This window comes from Arachis duranensis, chromosome 5 (genome assembly GCF_000817695.3).
Source record: "Arachis duranensis cultivar V14167 chromosome 5, aradu.V14167.gnm2.J7QH, whole genome shotgun sequence".
In the NCBI taxonomy this organism is placed as follows: domain Eukaryota; kingdom Viridiplantae; phylum Streptophyta; class Magnoliopsida; order Fabales; family Fabaceae; genus Arachis; species Arachis duranensis.
The window spans coordinates 60,621,421-60,628,659 of NC_029776.3; positions in this window are offsets into that span (position 1 = coordinate 60,621,421).

The window sequence follows — 7,239 nt, forward strand, 5'->3', positions numbered from 1 at the left end:
ATAATGAACCTTACAGGACAATTCTTACCACTGACCATCTTCCTCTTACTTTTAATGCCACAAAGAGCTCTGAGTTGACCATCTGTCTCCAGTAGCCCGTATTCAAGTGGAATTAGAAAGCCAAGGAATATGAATTTTACCCACTCGAATGTTGTGAAGGATGATGCCAACTTAGGGGGAGGTGTTTCTAATCAACGTGCAAGTTCCACTCCCTTGTGCTCTTCTTCGACATCTTCCACCTCTTTGCAATCTTCTTCAATATCAACCTCTTCCTCTTGGTGGATTTCTTCCAATTCAATCTCTTTTTCATTGTTCACCAAGGGCATGGGAGGTTGTGCTTCTTCTTCTTTCATCTCCATGTCAAGTCCAATGGGAGAGGACACAAATGTAGATAAGAATTCATCAATGATTGAAACCATCTCTTGACCATCCCTTTCAAAGTCTTCAATCATGAGATGCCTTGGAGGTTGTACACTCTCCTCAACATCAGTTTCAAACGTCTTTGAAGGAGGTTGTATAACTTGACTTTCCCATGGAGGTTCAGCATCTCTGAAGTCTTCAACCACTGCTTCCTCTTCCTCTTCAATAATTCCGGCTTCCTTTACTTGTTCCAGTACAAATTCATGCTCCTTACTGTCCACCAGAGTTTCTAATGTCTCCTTCATGCTACGTTCTTCATTGGATTGTCCACATGAAGCCATGGGGGTTCCTTGAGTGTCCGAACGTCGGGAAGCTAATTGATTTATCGCTTGATTCAATTGATGAAGGGTTGCGTGAAATTGATCCACTGTTTCCTTGAAACGATCCATTGATTCTTGTTGCGCTCGGCTATCATAAGTAGGATCATAGTGCTCTTGGATTGATGGATATGGAGATGGTGTATATTGAGGTGGTGGTTCTTGGGAGTAATTGTGGTGGAATTGGGGTGGTTCTATATACGGTTCATACGGTTCATAGGGTGGTTAGTATGGTGGATTTGGGTTAGGGTCATATGGAGGTGAATGGCAGAAAGGGGCTTGTGAGTATGGTGGTCCAAAGTCATGTTGAGGATATCTATCATTTTGGTATGCATTGTAGAATGGTCTTCGTCCATGATATCTTGGAAGGTGTTGTTGCCTAAAGGGTTGATCAGATCCTCTTGGCTTCGTCCATCTTTGATTGCTTTGACCTTGATGCATATTCCTATTCTCATTATAGTGTCCATTCCTAACAACAACATTGGAATCAAACTTGAAGCCAGAGGGGTGAGAATTTATAGTAGTAGGAGAAAATAAAAACAAAAACTAACAAAAAGAAAATATTTTGAAAAAGATATGAAAAAGAAAAAGATAAGAAAAATATTTTGAAAAAGATATGATTTTTGAAATAAGATAAGATAAGATTTTGAAAAAGATATAATTTTTTTGAAAAAGATTTGAATTTTGAAAAATAAGATAAGATAAGATAACAATTTTAAAATCTGAATTTTTTTTTTGAAAAATATTTACAATAACCAATAATAAGGCACACGTTTGCAATTCCCCGGCAACGGCGCCATTTTGAAGAGAACTGAAGATTGATTGTTTAGAAGTTATAATAAATTCTCGTTGAAAGTATAGTGTCTAAACCAAGCAATCAACCTTTCTTACAAACGTTTTGGTTGTCACAAGTAACAAACCCCTAAATAAATTGATAACCGAAGTATTCAAACCTCGGGTCGTCTTCTCAAGGAATTGCAGGGAGGTGTTCTTATTATTAGTTATGAGTCTTGTAAATTGGGGGTTTTGAAAGTAAGGAAGAAGTATGTTAAATGACAAGTAAAATAAATAAATAACTATAAAATAAACTCTTGGCAAGATATGAGAAATTAGAAGTCTTATCCTAGTTATCCTTATCAATTGTGATGAGAATTGGATTTTTCTCCCACTTTGTTAACCTCTAACTATTAAGGTAAGTTAAGTGATGAATTAATTTTGATTCCTCATGTCCTAGTATTTTCTTGGGAAAGGCTAGAGTTATTGGAACTCAAATTAATTCTTGAAAAATTTCAATTTTCAATCAACAATGAGTTTAATAACTCAAGAGTTACCAATTAATCAACCAAAGCCAAAAGGGAAGAAAAATCTACTCGAATGAAAATAAATTGGATAAAGCTAAAGCATCCATAACATATAAGTCTGAAATACCTCAATTTACATTAAATAAAGAAAATCCTAACATGAATGGCTCATAAGCCAAATAGGCAACATATGTAATACAAGCATTAAAGTATCTGAAAATAAAAGAGAAATATGAAGTAAAAGGAATATTGAACCTGATGAAGAGTTGAAATCTTAAATCCTTTAAGAGGAATCCTAATCCTAAATCCTAAGAGAGAGGAGAGAACTTCTCTCTCTAAAAACTACATCTAAAACCTAAAATTGAATTATGATCTGATATCAATTGATGTTCTGAGTCTCTGCATGTTCTTGGACTTTAATCTGTGTTTCTGGGCCGAAAACTGGGTTGAAATGCGGCCCGGAATCTGTGCCAGCGACTTCTGTAATTCTGCAGATCGCGCTCGTCACGCGTTTGCGTCGTCCACGCGTTCGCGTCACTCAGCATTTCTCGTACCACGCGTGCGCGTCATCCACGCTTTTGCGTCGTTCGTGCAGCTTCCAAATCGCACGGTCGCGTCAGGCACGTGAGCGCGTCACGGTAATTCCTTCTATTTCGCGCGGTCGCGTGAGCCATGCGACCGCGTGACTTCTCGCTGGTCATCTCCTCAATTCCATCTGTTCTTTCCATTTTTGCATGCTTCCTCTTCATTCCTTACGCCATTCCTGCCCTATGAAGCCTGAAACACTTAACATATAGATCACGGCATCGAATGGTACGAAGGAAGATAAAAATATACAACAAAAAGGTCCTTAGGAAGCAAGTTATTAATCATAGGATGTTTTTAGGAAGGAATTGTAAATACATGCAAATCATATGAATAAGTGGGTGAAAAGCTTGATAAAACCACTCAATAAAACACAATATAAACCATAAAATAGTGGTTTATCACCTGCCATAGAAGAAATCACTCACAAGCAAAGAAGACAGTAATACCAGAGTTAATTCAGAAAGACAAAGCAACTCCAATCCTCAACTATATTCCTATTATTGATTTTAATTTATACAATATTCCTATTATTAATTTCCCTTGCATCAATCCAACAACATTCTAATTTGCCTGACTATGACCTGCAAGATAACCATAGCTTACTTCAAACCACAGTCCTCGTGGGATCGACCCTGACTCGCTCAGGTATTACTTGGACGACCCAGTACGCTTGCTGGTACAATTGTACGAAGTGTGGGGATTCATGCACCATGTACCTTCATTGAGTTATGACCTAGGCTCAAACTCCTTGTTTAAAGAATCTTCACTATTTTTAAATTTGATTGTAGAAGTTTAGTATTTAAAGTGTACTATAATGACATAAAACAAAATTTGAAGAATAAAACTCTGAACAATAAATTTTTACTCATCAAATAACAAGGAATTTCAAATGACATCTTCACTTTCAAATAGTACAATTTATGAAATACATATAAGTATAAAAAAGAAAAAAAATCCCACGACCTAACATGCGAAAAAGCCTTTTAAATTGGTCTTTAGCCTAGAGGGACTCTATAAAAGGAAATACATAAATCTTATCTCTCAATTCAAGACTTACACAAGGAACAAGAATAAGATTGAGAGAATACTACTAAAACTAGAACATATACAAAAGTTAGAGTGAAATTGTCATATGTGAATTGTCATCATTGAAGTATGCTCAAATCTCAAACACAGAAGTAAATAGCCATGGGTGAGAACCTGATGGTTCTTACTAAGGCTCTAAAATCGAATACAACTACATAATGAGATAGGGTTCCTAAGAATTTTGAGTCCTAACCATGATACCAAAATCTAAACCATGAATGTAACTTACCTCTTTATTAATTCTGACTTCACTCTCATTAGTCCAACTCTTCTTTCATTACAACTCTTATTAAAGCTTAAGATTTTATCTAATTCATCAATCTCACCTTACCTCCAATACCTCTGCAAAAATTCAACAGACATAATCAAATCAAATAATAATAAGTACAACAGATACACAATTAAGCCAAATAGAGTGACAAAGTAGCACACAGTGAACAATTAGGCAATTTTAAACAATTATGCATACCTAAACAAATTATGCAAATGTATAGGATGCATGCCTGTCCTACTAGCCATAAGCTCATGTATCGGTTATAATGTAAAAATCTGACACATCTGGTAGCTAACCTGAACATAGTTTCTTTGTCGTGTATCTCCATGAGGAACATAATAAAGAACTTCTCAAAAGTTTTCCTTGTAAAGGAGAATGTCCTATCACCTTCTCAATAGAGGCCAACTAATCCATGAGTAAGTATCTGGCCACACTTTACGAGTAAAGAAAATGTGAGCAAGACAAAACCACCATCTCCACATATCATCAATTGCACTAAACAAGCGGGACAAAACCACTATCCGTACCAGGTATAAACAAAATCAAATATCATCATGCAAGTGGGATGAGACTCACATTCTTGCCAAAATCATCATCCATAAACCCCGTCATCCTTAATCAGAATCATCATCAACCATAACTATATTCATATACATAATCATCACTATTTATAATCGTCATCATCAAATATAATCCTCATCACTCATAATCCCCCACCGTAAGCCTCAACTATGCATGATCTCATTAGATTACTCAAACTACATACTAATTAATGGCATCAGGCAACAATCACCACTTCCTAACGTCTCTACTTCAATCATTTATTCATTTAACATTTAACAGGATTTGACTTGGGCCGTTTTACATGGCTTGTGAGTCTAAGGTCACGAGACACTAAATACGACTTTCATAAGGTTATGAAAAGGTACTGGAATTCTAAGGAGGCTCTTGACCTTAAAAAAGAAATCGCCAAATAGTCAGTAAGTACCGCGTGAGCATCCTCCTGCGCCGCGCATGTGGAACCTTGGTTATACAAGTACTCACCGCATGTGCAGATTATGAGTTAAAATTGGCATAGGCCGTGTCCGCGGGATCCTACCAAGCACGCGGTGTTAACTCTCTGTACATAATTTCTCCGACGAAATCCTGCAAGATCCAATTCTATACTTCCAAACTTTCAAAAGACATAACTTTCTATACAAAATCCATTTAGTCTCTATTTCTTGAAGGCAATAAACTAGACATTCTTAATTTTATAACAACTAAAGCCTCCTCGAATTCTAAGCTATTTAGACCATGTTATTGTTAGTGTTGTAAGTGTGAGGAGTGTTGGAGTTAGTCCCACATCAAAAAAAGCAAGGAAGAGTGAGGAGTTTATAAGATGAGAGACCCGTTAACTTGACACCTTAAGGTTTTGAGTTGGATGTGGTGTCTTCTCATCTTATGTTCTCTTGCTTGATTCCTCCCCGAAGTCTCCCCAGTTGTCGAGAACTCTCCACGTTTGACCCAACAAGTAGTATCAGAGCCGATGGTTAATCGGTCTGGTGGTTTTAAGGGGTATTCAAGGTGAAGCATCGAAAGTCTTCCCGACAAAGGTGGTCCGGGCGGCGTGTCCCGCGGTGTTTTGTGGCGGTGTGATGGACGAATACTCATATGTGGTGGAAGAGCTAGAGGGAAGTTGATGCTTGATGTGGAGGCTCACACTTGAGGGGGAGATTGTTAGTGTTGCAAGTGTGAGGAGTGTTGGAGTTTATAAGATGAGAGACCCATTAACTTGACACCTTAAGATTTTAAGTTGGATGTGGTGTCTTCTCATCTTATGTTCTCTTGCTTGATTCCTCCCCAAAGTCTCCCCGGTAGTCGAGAGCTCCTCACGGTTGGCCCAACAGTTATGGCCCGCCAATAGTTCACCCATATATAATTACCATATAATAATTTCTCCCAAACCTCAAACATAACCCTTCCGCCCTTACTTTCTTTCCTTTCCATCAAAACCCTACAACATTGATATTTTCACACCACAATTTCGTTTTTCTAGAAACCGATGCCAAATTTATTAATCAAAGTCTCAACCAAACCCAATTAATAAACCAAATCTTTAACAACATAATCGAAGCATACTTATTAAACTCAACTTCAATTTAAGCCTCTCATCACGGATAATTTTCAAATCAATTCTTTCGCTCAAAGGTTCATATCCATAACCAATAATAATCACCCAAAACAACATTTACACCTTACTCATTATACGAGATTGGACGCTAACCTTTGTCATCAATATCACGATAGGCTCATAAACTATATATATGACAACAAAGTCCCATAAATTGGTAGATTGATAAAAGTTTGTGACGTTACAATGAAGGCTGTAGTATTGAATCTCGTCGCCATCCATGACATCAGAGGATAGCACATACTTAATGTTGTCTGTGTTCATTGAGATTTGGATGAGAGATTTGGGTGAAACAAAACAAAACAAAAAGTTGATCCCATCATCATCCGTGCCATTAGAGGATGACACACACTCAATGTTGTCTATGTCTATTGAGATTTGGACTCATCCAAACAAAACAAAAAATTGATACGAAGAAAGAAGAAAAAATAGTACGCAATTAATAAAATAAAAAAGATTTAACTTTTTTCACTGATTTAAATATAGAGCCAAAACCTTAGACATCTCTCTTTTTCTTTTCTTTCTTTTATTCTTTCAAATGTGTTGGTTATAATTCTTTCTTTTTCTAGTTTCAGTGGGAAGAGTTTTGGGATTACTAAATGAAAAGAAGACTTTTTTAAGGGGAGGTCACTCAGATAAAGACGCCTAAAACGTCTTTTTTTAAGATGTTTCTACGTTGTTTTAATTGGTTTTTGTATAATTTATTCGGTGTTCCTCATCACATATTATTAAATTCCTCAAAAAATTTTCTTTCCAAAAACAATAAAAAATATTTAATTTGGACTAAAACAAAAAAAACAAGAGATTAACTATTAAATTTTTTAAAAGATTATTTACATAAAAAAATATATCACATTCATCAATATATATATATATATATAACAAACTAAAACATCTTAAAATTTTTATAAATAAAAAAATAATTAATTTATATTCGTACAATATATAAAATAATTACTATATTATTATTATATTATAGATTAAGATTTACTAATTTAAATTTTTTTTAATATAAGCATTAGAAATAAATAAAATTTTTATAACTAAATGTAGTATAAAAAATATATATAATATTAATTA